The sequence below is a fragment of the Lathamus discolor genome, chromosome 16 (assembly GCF_037157495.1).
Source record: "Lathamus discolor isolate bLatDis1 chromosome 16, bLatDis1.hap1, whole genome shotgun sequence".
Classification (NCBI taxonomy): Eukaryota; Metazoa; Chordata; class Aves; order Psittaciformes; family Psittacidae; genus Lathamus; species Lathamus discolor.
This window is the reverse complement of record NC_088899.1, coordinates 169,601-187,719: the sequence shown is the minus strand read 5'-3', so window position 1 is coordinate 187,719 and position 18,119 is coordinate 169,601. Positions and strand designations below refer to the sequence as shown.

Sequence of the window (18,119 nt, the reverse complement as noted above, 5' to 3'; positions counted from 1 at the left end):
AGGAACAAAACCCTCTCATCTGACCCTGAAGCAAGGACTGAACTAATGACTGCAGTCCATGGGTCTGGGATGAGCACAGGGTAGGTGGTGTCCCTCTCCATTAAGGGTACACACAGATGGGTAGGGCATCCCAGTATCACTGTGCCAGTGCCTGTTCCAGGCCTCATGGCATTAGCAGCCACCTCTTCATAATGCAAGTGTTTTTTTTTCCTTACATGACTTAAAAGGCTATCATCACTTGATTTCAAGGTATCAGCAGCACACAGACTTATCATTTGCAAGCACCTCTTATTTGATCTCAGTTTGCTCTTAGGCTAGTGAAAGACACAGACCAATCTCATTCATTGGGATGGCAGAGAGATGCTGTGGGAACCCTTTCAGATGACAGGTTTTGTCCCCACAGTTCTCTGGAGTGAAGCTCTTCAGTTCACCCTCATGCTCTGTATTCGCCACCCATTTGCATGGTACCAGTTTATAAGCTATGCCTCTACTTTAGCATGAACCAGACTCCTTGCTGAAAGGGCAGCTTTAAGACTTGACCAATGTCAATGAGTCTGTGAAAGAGAGCAATCTATTAAAACAAGTCCTTTTGTTTAAAACAAAAACAAACAAACAAAAAAAAAACAACCAATAAAACCCCACCCAGAAGTTGAATATACAGGTTATTATCTCACCTGAGTTTCAGGCTGTATTTGTAAGTGTCTTCAGAAACACTAAATCCTGATTGCATCCTTCCAGTAGTAAAAAGACAAGTTGAGATGGGAAGAATTAGGATAGGAGTGGAACCAGGAGATTATTGGCAGGTTGATTTTGTGGAACTACCAAAAGTACAAGGGTACAAATATCTGCTAGTAGGGGTTGACACCTTTTCCGGATGGCCAGAAGCCCTTCCCTGTCGCACCAATCAGGCAAAAGAAGTGGTGAAATGGTTGCTTAGAGAAATCATTCCACGATTTGGAGTCCCTTTAGGGATATCGTCAGATAGGGGTCCACACTTTGTTGCAACCATAGTACAAGAAGTTAGTAAACTATTAGGGATATCATGGAACTTACATACCCCCTGGAGGCCCCAATCTAGTGAACAGGTAGAAAAGATGAATCAAACAATAGAGACAAATCAGTAAAATATGTCAAGAGGCCAGAATAAAATGGCCACAAGCATTACCTATAGCTCTGTTACGAATCAGAGGAAAACCCAGAAGTGGAATGTCAGTAAGCCCCTATGAGATCCTCTATGGAAAGCCATACTTGGCAGGAACCCTCCACAGGAACTAAAGTAGGATGGGCTATGGAATCCTTATTTGCTCAAGTTGCAGCATATCGAAATAGAGAAATGATTTATGATCTGATTGGTCAGACAGAAAGATTAGCCAGAGCAACGAGGAAGGGATTCAGAGACATGAATTTGCAGTTGCAAGCAACGACTAAAATGACCTTGCAGAACAGAATGGCATTGGACATGTTACTGATTAAAGAACATGGCATTTGTGAATATTTGAAAGACGGAATAGACCATTGTTGTATTCATATTCCTAATGTAACTGTGGACATAGAATACAATATTTCTCAGTTGACCAAAGTTGAACAAGAAGCGGAAAAAGAAAAAGAGTATATTGAACAAAATTGGGTCAGAGCACTCTTTGATAGTTTGGGCCTTCACCTCACGGGATGGGTCCATTCCCTCATGCAAACTGTAATCATGATACTGATTGTATTCTTAATGATGTATCTAATGTATCTTTGCATCCGAAAGGAAATAGCCCAAAGCAGTGCACGGACCCATCAAATTATAGGAGCAGTAACTAGGGAACATCAAAAGTACCCCACACCTCCACCTACTTATCAGGAGACAGATACCTAAGAGAATGAAAATACTTACTTGAGTGAAGTATTTTCAAAGGGGGGAAATATTAGAAAAGGGTGAAATTTTTATGATAACTATATAGATAGTAGAAATGATTATATTTGAGAAATTTATAAATCAATAGTGTGGTTTTGGAAATACTGTAATTTGGCAGTATTGTTTGTAGTTTTGTACCATGGTTATTCAGTAACCAATGTTACAATGGTAGGCTCGGTGGCAAGAGCTAACATAACCATGTATGGTGAAGGGTATATGGGTGGATTTAAGAAAGTATTGTGAAAGTCTATCGAAGCAGAAATTATGGACGCACCAAGGGTAGTCAAGTGAGAATAAGAGAACGCTGGCGTCCACATAATGGTTGGGATATGTCCAAAGAACGGAAAGGTGAAAAGGGCAGAGCGAGGAAGACTTCTTACTTCATTCGAGGAAGACTCCTTAATTCACCAATGCGACCACCAGAGGAGGCTGCGCAAGCGCAGAAGAGGCTGATGTCGTAATAGACTGATGTGGTAATCCTTGATGCATATGTATTAGTTAATGATGTAATCCTTGTTGAATATGTATTACTGACCAAATTTCTAGTGTATAAATTGTGAACGTGATGTGACGAGGTCAAAGCCAGATTTGGGCGCGTGCCCTGGTTTCCCAGAGCTGCAATAAAGCACCTCATATAACCATTCCGGTGGTTATGTGTTTATTCTTACGCTAACAACCCGAAGGGGGCGGGGCCGCCCAAAGATACCCGAGTAGATCCGAGGGGTTGCCAGAGGAGCCGACACCTAACATTGCCCGCCTATCACCCTCCATTTCCGCCCGTTATCCTCTGTAACTGGGCAGAACTGAGCACGGCACGGCACGGCTCGGCGCGGCAAAACTCGGCTCCGCCAGGGGCGGAACCAAAGAACCGGGGCACCGACAGGGTCTGGGGCAGTCCGGCAGCGGCAGTGGGGTAGTCGCGGCGGGGCAGGGATGCTGTCAGGAAGGGAGCCGAGCGGAGCCGAAGCCACCCGAAGGGGGCAGGGCCGCCCGAAGGGACCCGAGTGTCTCCGAGAGGGTCCCAGAGGAGCCGACACCTGACATCGCCCACCTATCACCCTCCATTTCCTCCCATTACCATCCATAACTGCACACAGCACGGCACGACACGGCTCGGCACAGCAAGGCTCGGCTCGGCAAGGCTCGGCTCTGCCAAGGGGGAAACCGAGGAACAGTGTCACCGAGGGAGTGTGGGGCAGCCTGGCAGCAGCAGCGGGGTAGTCCCGGCCAGGTGGGGCTGCTGTCACGAAGGGAACCGAGCGGAGCCGAAGCAGCCCAAAGGGACGGAGCCGCCCGAAGAGAACCGAGCGGAGCCGAAGCCAACTGAAGGTGGCGGGGCCGCACGAAGGGACCCAAGGGAAGCCGAAGCCTCCCGAAGGGACCCGAGGGGAGCAGAAACCTCCCGAAGGGGGCGGAGCCTCCCGTAGGGACCCGAGCGGAGCCAGGGCATTCCGAAGGGACCCGAGTGGAGCCAAAGCCTCCCGAAGGGAGCAGAGCCGCACGAAGGAACCCGAGGGGAGCCGAAGTGTCCCGAAGGGACCCGAGGGGAGCCGAAGCCTCCCGAAGGAGGAAGAGTCGCCGGAATGGAGCCGATTGGAGCCGAAGCCACCCGAAGGGGGCGGGGCCGCCCGAACGAACCTGTGTGGCTCCGAGGGGTCCCAGAGGAGCCGACACTTAACACTGCCCGCTTATCAACCTCCATTTCCTCCCATTTTCCTGCACAACTGGGCACGGTTCGGCTCCGCACGAGACGGCACGGCACGACTCCCCTTGGCAGAGCTTGGCTCTGCCAGGGGGAGAACCGAAGAACCAGCTCACCGAGGGGGTCTGGGGCAGCCCGCCAGCGGCACGGGGGTAGTCGCGGCCGGGCGGAGCTGCTGTCACGAAGGGAACCGAGCAGAGCCGAAGCAGCCCAAAGGGAGGGAGCTGCCCGAAGGGAATCGAGCGGAGCCGACGCCACCCTGTCGTGGTTTAAACCGATCCACACAGCTCGTCCACTCACTCCCCCCCTTCTTGCCCTCCCCCTGCTCCTGAAGGGATGTAGAGGAGAATCGAAAGGAATGCAACTCCCACAGGTTGAGATAAGAACGGTTTAGTAACTAAGGTATAACACAAATCACTACTGCTACCACCAATACTAATAATGTTAAAGGAAATAACAAGGGAAGAGAATACAACACCTCAACACCAGCTGACCAATAACTTGCCCCACTCCCCCAGCCAAGCACCGACCGATTCCTCGTACAACCCTGCAGTGAACCAGCCCTTCCGGGTAACTCCTGGTTACATCCTGGGCATGACGCGCTGTGCCATGGAATACCTCCCTGGCCAGCCTAGGTCAGGTGTCCTGTCTCCGCTTTTTCCCGGCCTCCCCTCCTCCCTGGCAGAGCATGAGACTCACATTGGCCAGACCAAACATTTAAGCAGCAACTAAAAACATCGGTGTTATCACCGCTGTTCCCAGGCTAAAAAATGAAAAGAGAGGACTGCACTAGCTACTAAAAAGGAGAAAAATAACTGCTACTGCTGAACCCAAGACACACCCGAAGGGGGCGGGTCCCCCGAAGGGACCCGTGTGGCTCCGAGGGGGTCCCAGAGGAACCGACACCTAATATGGCCCGTTATCACCTTCCATTTCCTCCCATTTCCCTGCACAACTGGGCACAACTCGGCACGGTTCGGCTCCGCACGAGATGGCACGGCACGGCACGGCTCGGTTCGGCAAAGCTCGGATCCGCACGGGGGAGAACCGAGGAACCAGGTCACCGAGGGGCTCTGGAGCAGCCCGACAGCGGGAGGGGGGGAGTCGCGGCGAAGAGGGGCTGCTGCCACGAAGGGAACCGAGCGGAGCTGAAGCAGCCCAAAGGGGCGGAGCCGACCGATGGGAGCCGAGCGGAGCCGGAGCCTCCCGAGGGGGGCTGCGCCGCCGGAACGGAGCCTAGCGGAGCCGAAGCTAGCCGAAGGGGGCGGGTCCTCCGAAGGGCCCGAGTGGCTCCGAGAGGGTCCCAGAGGAGCCGACACCTAACATTGCCCGCCTATCACCCTTCATTTCCTCCCATTGCCCTCCATAACTGCGCACAAGTCGGCACGGCAAGGCTCGGCTCGGCTAGGCAAAGCTCGGCTCTGCCAAAGGGGAAAAGAAGAACCGTGTTACCGAAGGGGTCTGGGGCAGTCCGGCAGCGGCAGAGGGGTAGTCGCGGCCTGGCGGGGCTGCTGTCACGAAGGGACCCGAGGGGAGCCGAAGCCTCCCGAAGGGGACGGAGCCTCACTTAGGGACCCGAGTGGAGCCGAAGCCTCCTGAAGAGGGCGGAGCCGCCCGAAAGGAGACGATGGGAGCAGAAGCCGCCCGAAGGGACCCGAGGGGAGCAGAAGCCGCCCGAAGGGGGCGGAGCCTCCCGTAGGGACCCGAGCGGAGCCGAAGCTTTCCGAAGGGAACCGAGAGGAGCCAAAGCCTCCCGAAGGGTGCGGAGCCGCACGAAAGGACCCGAGGGGAGCCGAAGCTTCCCGAAGGGACCCGAGGGGAGCTGAAGTCTCCCGAAGGGGGCTGATGCGCCCGAAGCTGCCGGTGCGGAGCCGAAGCCACCCGAAGGGGGCGGGGCCGCCCGAAGGGACCCGGGTGGCTCCGAGGGGTTGCCAGAGGAGCCGACACCTAACATTGCCCGCCTATCACCCTCCGTTTACTCCCATTACCCTCCATATAATGGGAGGAAATGGAGGGTGATAAGTGAGTCCTCTGGGACCCCCTCGGAGCCACTCGGGTCCCTTTGTGCTGCCCCGCACCCTTCGGGTGGCTTCTGTTCCGCTCGGTTCTCTTCGGGCGGCCCCGTCCCTTTGGGCTGCTTCGGCTCCGCTCGGTTCCCTTCGTGACAGCAGCCCCGCCCAGCCGCGACTACCCCCGTGCCGCTGCCGGGCTGCCCCAGACCCCCTCGGTGCCCCGGTTCTTCGGTTCTCCCCCTGGCAAAGCCAAGCTTTGCCGAGCCGCGCCGAGCCCTGCTGAGCCGTGCCGAGTTGTGCGCTGGATTGTTTTTCAAACAGATTTCACATTTTGATCCCACTGATTTTGCCATAGTTAACATCTGTGTGGAAATTATTCCTCGTTTTAGATAAGTTACCAATGCTTCTGCACCCCAATGACATTTTTGATGTTCAGTTTGTAGAATCTTTCGCATTATTGCAGGTGGCACTATTACTTGTCCTGTTGTTGTTACATACCACCCTTCAGAATTCTTTTGGGCCTTTAAGAGTCCTGCTAATTTTTCATCTTCTGTTGAATAGTTTGAGCTTTGTGAAAGATAGGTGTGGAGTGGGCTTACCTTCAGAGGTATTAAAGCCATCATATTCCACACCTCCCGGGCTACTTGGCGGGCTGTCCGATCTGCTAGTGTATTTCCTTCAGATACCTTTGAAGTTCCTCCTTGATGTGCCTTGCAATGCATGATGGCTACTTGTTTAGGTCTCTGCACAGCAATTTTTAATTCTAAAATTTCCTTCTGATATTTTATGTTAGTCCCTTGTGAAGACAAAAGTCCTCGTTCTTTCCATAATGCTCCATGAATATGTACTACACCAGATGCATATTTTGAGTCTGTCCATATATTTACCTTTTTGTCATTGCTCAGCTCCAATGCTCTTGTAAGAGCTATCAATTCTGCTTTTGGGCTGACGTTCCTTCGATTACCTTTTGCTGAGTTGTCACAGCATATCCTGTGTATCGTGTCCCGTTCTCCACAAAGCTGCTGCCATCTCTAAAGACTTCCCAGTCCGGTTGTTCTAGAGGTGCATCCTTCAAGTCTGCTCTGGTTGCATATGTATGTTCAATGATTCTACACAATCATGTTCGAGGGTTCCTTCTTCTAGGTCTGTTCCTAGAAAAGCTGCTGGGTTTAACAGGTTAGTAGTTTTCAAGCTTATATCATCCTGTTCCATTAGGATTGCCTGATATTTCATCATCCGGCTAGGGGACAACCAATGCCCCCCTTTTTGTTCCAGAACAGTGGTTACCATATGTGGCACAAATACATCAATGTGTTTTCCCAGGGTTAATTTCCTAGCTTCTTGGATTAAAATAACAGTTGCTGCTACTGCTCGCAAGCATGAGGGCCATCCTGCACTCACTGGATCCAGTTGTTTTGAGAAATATCCCACTGGTCTTTTCCAGCTCCCAAGTTTTTGAGTTAGTACCCCCAGTGCCAATTTTTGTCGCTCGTGGACAAACAATTGGAAATCTTTTGTCAAATCTGGGAGTCCCAATGCTGAGATTTTGTCAGTGATTCCTTCAATTTCTGAAAGGCTTCTTTCTGTTGTTTTTCCCAAAGGCATGTGTTTTTTGGGCCTCATACAGGGGTTTGGCAATCAGTCCATAGTCCATTATCCATACTCTGCACCACCCTGTCATACCCAAAAATATTCTTAGCTCATGCAAGTTTCGTGGTTCTGGGATAGCACAGATTACCTCTATGCGATTTATTCCCAGCTTTCGTTGTCCTTGTGAAATTTCACATCCCTGATACAACACAGTCATGCATGCAATTTGTGCTTTTTCTTTTGAGACTTTATAACCATTCACGCCTAGCTGATTCAGAATTTCAATTGTCACTTTTATGCACAGAGATTTTTGTTCTGTTGCAATAAAAATGTCATCTACATATTGTAGCAAAAGGTACTGTGATCTCGGTACCTGTATCTTTCCTTGGGTAGTCCATGTTTCCAATTCTTTGGCTAGTTGGTTTCCAAATAGGGTCGGACTGTTTTTGAATCCTTGTGGAAGTCTGGTCCATGTCAGTTGTGTTTTCCATCCATTCTGTGGATTTTCCTATTCAAACACAAATAGTCTCCTGCTACTTTTGTCAAGGGGAATGCAGAAGAAGGCATCTTTTAAATCAATCACCGTAAACCATTTATATTTTTCCTTCACAGATGTTAGCAATGTATATGGGTTTGCCACCACAGGGTGGATATCTTTTGTTATTTCATTCATTGCCCTCAAATCTTGCACCAATATATACTCACCATTTGGTTTCTTTATTGGGAAGATTGGTGTGTTATATTCTGATTCGCATTCTTCTAAAATGTTATATTTTAAGAATTTCTCAATTGTTTTTATGATCCCATATCTTGCTTCTAGCTTCAATGGATATTGTTTAACCCTTACTGGTCTAGCCCCGTCTTTTAACTCCACTTTTATTGGTTGAGCTGCTTTTGATTTTCCTGGGATTTCTGTTTCCCAAACTGTTGGTATTACAGCCTGTTCCACTTCTTTTGTGATTTGTGGAATAGGTTTGTCTTTAAGGACTAAAATCTGTCCTGTTTTGGATTCAGGGATTTGCATTATCAATTCACCATTTTCAAAAAACAATCGTAGCAGCCAGCTTACTCAATAAGTCCTGTCCTAATAGAGGCTTGTATATCATCCCAGTCTGGGTTTTAATAATCATCTTAATCACTCGAGCTACTTTATCAGGATTTTCTCTATATGTTCCTGCCGATTGTTTCCATATAACCAAATCCCCACGGGAGAAAGGTATTTTAACATACACTGGTCCTTCAACTACAAACCCCTGTCTTAAAGGGGCAAGGACCGCACTAGCTGCTTGAAGCTGTGTGTTTCCTTCTCGCCCTCCCCTCCGGCGAGTTCTGTGTGAGACTGGGTTGACGGGGGAATTTCTCTCTCGACCTCCTCCATTTTCACACTCGTCTTCACTCTCGAGATCGCTATCACTTTCCTCCCCCTCCCCCCTTTCCTCATTTATCACTAGCGGAGCTACTAACAAACCAGGATCTTCCTCGTCCCTTTGATGTCGCCGACCATTTCTCATGGCAAGGCATTTCACACATTCCTTTCCTCCAGCACACTCCCTGCATTTTTTAGCATTGCTTTTTTTAACAACCATTATTCCGCAAGATTTCTGCCATTTATCATTGTTTCTTAAGATAAAGAAAAGATCCACATACGGTACTTCATCCCATTTTCCTTCCCTTTTACAATATAACATCAACGGCAAAATAGTATTATATTGTAAGGTTCCATTTTCAGGCCATTTTTCCTGATCTTCTAATTCATACTGCGTCCACCATACATTGCAATAATCAATTAGTTTGCTTTTCCGCATACTCTGCCCTCATTCCAATGGCTTAAAATACAACCTAAAGGAGATGATTTAGGAATTGGCGACATTTTATAATTACAGGATGATTTCTAAATAGGCTCCTCTCTCACACACACACACCACTATATTACAAAACTTATACAGACAGATGCTGATCCCGCAGCACAAATACCAATACCATAACCACGTTTGCCGAACCTGCAGAGCTTTCGCTACTGTCTAACGGACGGCGCCTAGGCTTTTACCCCGAGAGCTCTCTAGCCCCAACCAAGCGCAGCTTTCACCGCGTCTAACAGGCAGGCTTTACTACCAGCCCAGCCAAACGCAGCTTTTTGCTGCGTATAACAGGCAGGCTTTTACTACTAGCCCAGCCAAACGCAGCTTTTCGCTGCGTATAACAGGCAGGCTTTTACCAGACCTTACCAAAGGTCAATACACCATACTTTTACTAGAAACTGGTTCTGTAACTTAAATAAAGCACCTTTCTTACCGTGTCAGAGGTCCGTCGTGAGCAGCAGAGGTCGGTCGCGGTCGATAGCTACCCGAGAATCTCTCGGTGCATGCTGGAGCGGGGTCGAAACGCGATCCGCCTCAGGAATGTCCGCGAGGTCCCACCTGGGTCGCCAAAATGTTAGCGTAAGAATAAACACATAACCACCGGAATGGTTAAATGAGGTGCTTTATTGCAGCGCTGGGAAATCAGGGGCACTCGCCCAAATCTGGCTTCAACCTCGTCACATCGCGTCCACAATTTATATCCTAAAAGTTTCACAGTTAATACATATTCATCATATGTTACAACATTTAACTAATACATATGCATTAGGGATTGCCATATCCATTTATTACGACATCAGCCTCTTCTGCGCTTGCGCTGCCCCCTCTGGGGGTCGTCTGGTGGTCGTTCCGATGAAGTAAGAGTCTTCCTCAGATGAAGTAAGAAGTCTTCCTCAGGTTGTCCTTTTTACCTTTCCCCCATTTGAGTATATTCCAATCCTTGTGTAAACGCTAGCACCCTCTTATCTTCTTCCTGGTATGCTCTTCCAGCTATCTTATACAGGTTCCACTTGGGTATAGTCTCCAGTACATACTTTTCTAAATCCTTTTATACTCCTTTTACCATATTTGGTTATGCTATGTTTTTGTAGCATTGGGTACAAGACAGCTGTGATATATTGCAACATTAGAACTGCCGTGATACAAAACGACGAAGTCACAGCATTTTCTAATATACAAAACCTCACTATTGATTTATAAATTTCTCAAACATAATAATTTTTACTATTTTATACAATTGTTTTATCATACAAAATTCTGCTCATTCCAACAGTGAGACACTGGAATCGGTTGCCCAGGGAGATTGTGAGTGCTCCATCACTGGCAGTGTTCAAGGCCAGCTTGCATGAAGCCTTGTGTTGGATGGTTTAGTGAGAGATGTCCCTGCCCATAGCAGGGGGATTTGAACTAGATGATCTTGAGGTCCTTTCCGACACTAACCTTTCTATGATTCTATGATTCTATGATTTTGGATTCAAATGCACTTTCAGGTAGGAAAGTGAGGAGCGACAGCAATGTTTGTGTCACCCCTGCAATGCTCCCTGTGTGCTGAAGATGCCCAGCAACATCATTCACTCCTGGATCTTCAGCTCTGGGAGCAGAGTTCATACGTTCGTGATCTACTCTGCTGTACTCAGCCAGCACCAGGCACCAGAGATGTTGGATTCAAATGCACTTTGAGGTAGTAAAGTGATTAGAGACAGCAGTGTGTGTGTCACCCTTGCAAGGCTCACTCCCGGCTCTTTGGCTGTGGGAGCAGAGTTCAAACGCTCGTGACCTACTCTGCTGTGCTCAGCCGAGAGCAGGCACAGGAGAAGTTGGATTCAAATGCACATTGAGGTAGGAAAGTGAGGAGAGACAGCAATGTGTGTGTCACCCTTACAAATCACACTCTCTGCTGAGGATGCCCAGCAGCATCTTTCACTCCTGCCTCTTTGGCTCTGGGAGCAGAGTTCAAACATTCGTGCTTTACTCTGCTGTGCTCAGCCGGCGCCAGGCACCAGAGATGTTGGATTCAAATACACTTTGAGGTAGGAAAGTGAGGAGAGACAGCAATGTGTGTGTCACCCTTGCAAAGCTCACTGGGTGCTGAAGATGCCCAGCAACAACTTTCAAACCTGGCTCTTTTATTGTGGGAGCAGAGTTCAAATTTCATGATCTACACTGCTGTGCTCAGCTGAGAACAGGTACTGGAGATGTTGGATTTAAATGCACTTTGAGGTAGGAAAGTGAGGAGCAACAGCACTGTGTGTGTCACCCTTGCAATGCTCACTGTGTGCTGAAAATACCCAGTATCAACTATCAAACCTGGCTCTTAGGCAGTGGGGGCAGAGTTCAATGGTTAGTGCTCTATTCTGCTATGCTCAGGCTGCACCAGGAACTTGAGATGTTGGATTCAAAAGAACTTTGAGGTAGGAAAGTGAGGAGAGAAAGCAAAGGGTGTGTCTCCCTTCAAAGCTCACTGTGTGCTGAAGATGACCAGCAACAACATTCAAACATCGCTCTTTAACTTTGGGACAGAGTTCAAACTCTCGTGACATAATCTGCTGTGCTCAGCCGAGAGCAGGCACCGGAGATGTTGGATTTAATGCACTTTGAGGTAGGAAAGTGAGGCACGACTGCAATGTGTGTGTCACCCTTGCAAGGCTTATGTATGCTGAAGATTGAGAGAGAGGTCTTTCACTCTTCCCTCTTTTCCTGTGGGAGCAGAGTTCAAACTTTCGTGCTTTACTCTGCTGTGCTCAGCTGAGAGCGGGCACCAGATATGTTGGATACAAATGCACTTTGAGGCAGGAAAGTGAGGAGAGACAGCAATGTGTATGTCACCATTCAAAGCTCACTGTGTGCTGAAGATGCAAAGCAACAAATTTCAAACCTCTTTTCCCGCGGGAGCAGTGTTGAAACGTTTGTTCTTTACCTTGCTGTGCTCAGCCGAGAGCAGGCACCAGAGAAGATAGATTCAAATGCACATTAAGGTAGGAAAGTGAGGAGAGACAGAACTCTGTGTGTCACCATTCAAAGCTCACTGGTTGCTGAAGATGCCCAGCAACAACTTTCAAACCTTGCTCTTTTCCTGTGGGAACAGAGTTCAAAAGTTCGTGCTTTACTCTGCTGTGATCAGCCGAGAGCAGGCACCGGAAATGTTGGCTTCGAATGCAATTTGAGGTAGGAAAGTGAGGCACGACAGCAATGTTTGTGTCACCCTTCAAAGCTCGCTGTGTGCTGAAGATGCCCAGCAACATCATTCACTCCTGGATCTTCAGCTCTGAGAGCAGAGTTCATACGTTCGTGATCTACTCTGCTGTGCTCAGCCAGCACCAGGCACCAGAGATGTTGGTTTCAAATGCACTTTGAGGTAGGAAAGTGATTAGAGCAGCAGTGTGTGTCACTCTTGTAAGGCTTACTGTGTGCTGAAGATTGAGAGATCCTTTACTTCCGGCTCCTTGGCTATGGGAGCACAGCTCAAACGCTCGTAACCTACTCTGCTGTGCTCAGCTGAGAACAGGTACCGGACATGTTGGATTCAAATGCACTTTGTGGTAGGAAAGTGAGGAGAGGCAGCAAAGAGTGTGTCACCCTTGCAAAGTTCACTGTGCGCTGAAGACGTCAAGAGAGATCTTTCACTCCTCGCTCTTTTCCTGTGGGAGCAGTGTTCAAATTTTCGTGCTTTACTCTGCTGTGCTCAGCCGAGAGCAGGCCCCGAGGAAGTTGGATTTAAATGAACTTTGAGGCAGGTAAGTGAAGAGAGACAGCAATGCGTGTGTCACCCCTCAAAGCTCACTGGGTGCTGAAGATGCCCAGCCACAGCTTTCAAACCTCTCTCTTTTCCTGTGGGAGCAGAGTTCAAAAGTTCGTGATTTTCTCTGCTGTGCTCAGCTGAGAACAGGCACCGGAGATGTTGGATTCAAAAGCACTTTGGAGTAAGAAAGTGAGGAGAAACAGCAAAGTGTGCGTCACCCTTGAAATGCTTACTGTGTGCTGAAGATGGCAAGAGAGATCTTTCACTCCTGGCTCTTTTCCTGTGGGAGCAGTGTTCAAACGTTCAAACTTTACTCTGCTGTGCTCAGCCGAGAGCAGGCTCCGAGGAAGTTGGATTCAAATGAACTTTGAGGCAGGAAAGTGAGGAGAGACAGCAATGAGTGTGTCACCCCTCAAAGCTCACTGGGTGCTGAAGATGCCCAGCAACAACTTTCAAACAGGGCTCTTTAGCTGTGGTGGCAGAGTTCAAACGTTCGAGATTTTCTGTTCTGTGCTCGGCTGAGAACAGGCACCGGAGATGTTGGATTCAAAAGCACTTTGGGGTAGGAAAGCGAGGAGAGACAGCAAAGCGTGTGTCACCCTTGCAAAGCTCACTGGGCGCTGAAGAGGCCCAGCAACAACTTTCAGAAATGTCTCTTTTCCTGTGGGAGCAGAGTTCAAAGGTTTGTGATTTTCTCTGCTGTGCTCAGCTGTGGGAATCGCCGGGAGACGAGCTCATCCGATGATGACCGACAAGTCTCGTTTATAGCTAAGCAGATGGATACTTATATACCTTGCAGACAGAGATCATTGGCTTATAGTTTTTACATGTTACAGGATCATTGGTTCGTAGCTTCTACATGTTACAGGATCATTGGTTTGTAGTTTCTACATGTTACAGGATCATTGGTTTGCGATGCAGTAACGGAGTTCAACAGAACAGGATACAAAATAGAGCCAGGGACAAGGAGTCTGGTCAGTGAGATAAACATTAAACAATTTGAAGTTCACTAACTTAATTGTCGTAATTCCTCTGCAGCAGTCTATCTCCAGGGCGCGCTCTTCTTTATCCCTTGTACTTCTCCATCTGAAATCTGCACCGGCTGCAGTATGCCACCATGACCTTTATCTTTTAACCATTCAGCAACATAGCAACTCTCCACACTCAGCTGAGAACAGGCACCGGAGATGTTGGATTCAAAAGCACTTTGGGGTAGGAAAGGGGGGAGAGACAGTAAAGTGTGCGTCACCCTTGCAATGCTTACTGTGTGCTGAAGATGGCAAGAGATATCTTTCACTCCTGGTTCTTTTCCTGTGGGAGCAGTGTTCAAACGTTCAAGCTTTACTCTGCTGTGCTCCGCCGAGAGCAGGCACTGGAGAAGTTGGATTCAAATGCACTTTGAGGCAGGAAAGTGACGAGAGACAGCAATGTGTGTGTCACTCCTCAAATCTCACTTGATGCTGTAGATGCCCAGAAACAACTTTCTGACAGGGCTCTTTTCCTGTGGGAGCAGAGTTCAAACATTCGTGCTTTACTCTGCTATGGTCAGTTGTGAGCAGGCACCGAAGATGTTGGATTCAAAAGCACTTTGGGGTAGGAAAGCGAGGAGAGACAGCAATGTGTGTCACCCCACAAAGCTCACTGGGTGCTGAAGATGCCCAGCAGAATCATTCACTCCTGTCTCTTTTCCTGTGGGAACAGAGTTCAAACGTTCGTGCTTTACTCTGCTGTGCTCAGCTGAGAGCAGGCACCGGAGATGTTGGATTCTAATGCACTTTGATGTAGGAAAGTGAGGAGAGACAGAACTCTGTGTGTCACCATTCAAAGCTCACTGGTTGCTGAAGATGCCCAGCAACAACTTTCAAACCTTGCTCTTTTCCTGTGGGAACAGAGTTCAAAAGTTCGTGCTTTACTCTGCTGTGATCAGCCGAGAGGAGGCACCGGAAATGTTGGCTTCGAATGCAATTTGAGGTAGGAAAGTGAGGCACGACAGCAATGTTTGTGTCACCCTTCAAAGCTCGCTGTGTGCTGAAGATGCCCAGCAACATCATTCACTCCTGGATCTTCAGCTCTGAGAGCAGAGTTCATACGTTCGTGATCTACTCTGCTGTGCTCAGCCAGCACCAGGCACCAGAGATGTTGGTTTCAAATGCACTTTGAGGTAGGAAAGTGATTAGAGCAGCAGTGTGTGTCACTCTTGTAAGGCTTACTGTGTGCTGAAGATTGAGAGATCCTTTACTTCCGGCTCCTTGGCTATGGGAGCACAGCTCAAACGCTCGTAACCTACTCTGCTGTGCTCAGCTGAGAACAGGTACCGGACATGTTGGATTCAAATGCACTTTGTGGTAGGAAAGTGAGGAGAGGCAGCAAAGAGTGTGTCACCCTTGCAAAGTTCACTGTGCGCTGAAGACGTCAAGAGAGATCTTTCACTCCTCGCTCTTTTCCTGTGGGAGCAGTGTTCAAATTTTCGTGCTTTACTCTGCTGTGCTCAGCCGAGAGCAGGCCCCGAGGAAGTTGGATTTAAATGAACTTTGAGGCAGGTAAGTGAAGAGAGACAGCAATGCGTGTGTCACCCCTCAAAGCTCACTGGGTGCTGAAGATGCCCAGCCACAGCTTTCAAACCTCTCTCTTTTCCTGTGGGAGCAGAGTTCAAAAGTTCGTGATTTTCTCTGCTGTGCTCAGCTGAGAACAGGCACCGGAGATGTTGGATTCAAAAGCACTTTGGAGTAAGAAAGTGAGGAGAAACAGCAAAGTGTGCGTCACCCTTGAAATGCTTACTGTGTGCTGAAGATGGCAAGAGAGATCTTTCACTCCTGGCTCTTTTCCTGTGGGAGCAGTGTTCAAACGTTCAAACTTTACTCTGCTGTGCTCAGCCGAGAGCAGGCTCCGAGGAAGTTGGATTCAAATGAACTTTGAGGCAGGAAAGTGAGGAGAGACAGCAATGAGTGTGTCACCCCTCAAAGCTCACTGGGTGCTGAAGATGCCCAGCAACAACTTTCAAACAGGGCTCTTTAGCTGTGGTGGCAGAGTTCAAACGTTCGAGATTTTCTGTTCTGTGCTCGGCTGAGAACAGGCACCGGAGATGTTGGATTCAAAAGCACTTTGGGGTAGGAAAGCGAGGAGAGACAGCAAAGCGTGTGTCACCCTTGCAAAGCTCACTGGGCGCTGAAGAGGCCCAGCAACAACTTTCAGAAATGTCTCTTTTCCTGTGGGAGCAGAGTTCAAAGGTTTGTGATTTTCTCTGCTGTGCTCAGCTGTGGGAATCGCCGGGAGACGAGCTCATCCGATGATGACCGACAAGTCTCGTTTATAGCTAAGCAGATGGATACTTATATACCTTGCAGACAGAGATCATTGGCTTATAGTTTTTACATGTTACAGGATCATTGGTTCGTAGCTTCTACATGTTACAGGATCATTGGTTTGTAGTTTCTACATGTTACAGGATCATTGGTTTGCGATGCAGTAACGGAGTTCAACAGAACAGGATACAAAATAGAGCCAGGGACAAGGAGTCTGGTCAGTGAGATAAACATTAAACAATTTGAAGTTCACTAACTTAATTGTCGTAATTCCTCTGCAGCAGTCTATCTCCAGGGCGCGCTCTTCTTTATCCCTTGTACTTCTCCATCTGAAATCTGCACCGGCTGCAGTATGCCACCATGACCTTTATCTTTTAACCATTCAGCAACATAGCAACTCTCCACACTCAGCTGAGAACAGGCACCGGAGATGTTGGATTCAAAAGCACTTTGGGGTAGGAAAGGGGGGAGAGACAGTAAAGTGTGCGTCACCCTTGCAATGCTTACTGTGTGCTGAAGATGGCAAGAGATATCTTTCACTCCTGGTTCTTTTCCTGTGGGAGCAGTGTTCAAACGTTCAAGCTTTACTCTGCTGTGCTCCGCCGAGAGCAGGCACTGGAGAAGTTGGATTCAAATGCACTTTGAGGCAGGAAAGTGACGAGAGACAGCAATGTGTGTGTCACTCCTCAAATCTCACTTGATGCTGTAGATGCCCAGAAACAACTTTCTGACAGGGCTCTTTTCCTGTGGGAGCAGAGTTCAAACATTCGTGCTTTACTCTGCTATGGTCAGTTGTGAGCAGGCACCGAAGATGTTGGATTCAAAAGCACTTTGGGGTAGGAAAGCGAGGAGAGACAGCAATGTGTGTCACCCCACAAAGCTCACTGGGTGCTGAAGATGCCCAGCAGAATCATTCACTCCTGTCTCTTTTCCTGTGGGAACAGAGTTCAAACGTTCGTGCTTTACTCTGCTGTGCTCAGCTGAGAGCAGGCACCGGAGATGTTGGATTCTAATGCACTTTGATGTAGGAAAGTGAGGAGAGACAGAACTCTGTGTGTCACCATTCAAAGCTCACTGGTTGCTGAAGATGCCCAGCAACAACTTTCAAACCTTGCTCTTTTCCTGTGGGAACAGAGTTCAAAAGTTCGTGCTTTACTCTGCTGTGATCAGCCGAGAGCAGGCACCGGAAATGTTGGCTTCGAATGCAATTTGAGGTAGGAAAGTGAGGCACGACAGCAATGTTTGTGTCACCCTTCAAAGCTCGCTGTGTGCTGAAGATGCCCAGCAACATCATTCACTCCTGGATCTTCAGCTCTGAGAGCAGAGTTCATACGTTCGTGATCTACTCTGCTGTGCTCAGCCAGCACCAGGCACCAGAGATGTTGGTTTCAAATGCACTTTGAGGTAGGAAAGTGATTAGAGCAGCAGTGTGTGTCACTCTTGTAAGGCTTACTGTGTGCTGAAGATTGAGAGATCCTTTACTTCCGGCTCCTTGGCTATGGGAGCACAGCTCAAACGCTCGTAACCTACTCTGCTGTGCTCAGCTGAGAACAGGTACCGGACATGTTGGATTCAAATGCACTTTGTGGTAGGAAAGTGAGGAGAGGCAGCAAAGAGTGTGTCACCCTTGCAAAGTTCACTGTGCGCTGAAGACGTCAAGAGAGATCTTTCACTCCTCGCTCTTTTCCTGTGGGAGCAGTGTTCAAATTTTCGTGCTTTACTCTGCTGTGCTCAGCCGAGAGCAGGCCCCGAGGAAGTTGGATTTAAATGAACTTTGAGGCAGGTAAGTGAAGAGAGACAGCAATGCGTGTGTCACCCCTCAAAGCTCACTGGGTGCTGAAGATGCCCAGCCACAGCTTTCAAACCTCTCTCTTTTCCTGTGGGAGCAGAGTTCAAAAGTTCGTGATTTTCTCTGCTGTGCTCAGCTGAGAACAGGCACCGGAGATGTTGGATTCAAAAGCACTTTGGAGTAAGAAAGTGAGGAGAAACAGCAAAGTGTGCGTCACCCTTGAAAT

At 48.5% G+C, this 18,119-nt stretch overlaps 1 protein-coding gene across 1 annotated transcript in view; it reads right to left on the bottom strand.

The window, feature by feature from the left end:
- LOC136022793 (nuclear envelope pore membrane protein POM 121-like) overlaps positions 1–5,162 on the bottom strand; it is a 29,411-nt gene extending 24,249 nt beyond the window's left edge. The window contains exon 1 of the mRNA XM_065696558.1: positions 5,055–5,162. The gene's annotated coding sequence lies outside the window, so the exon portion shown is untranslated. The remainder of the gene's footprint in view (positions 1–5,054) is intronic.
- Positions 5,163–18,119: the final 12,957 nt, after the last annotated feature.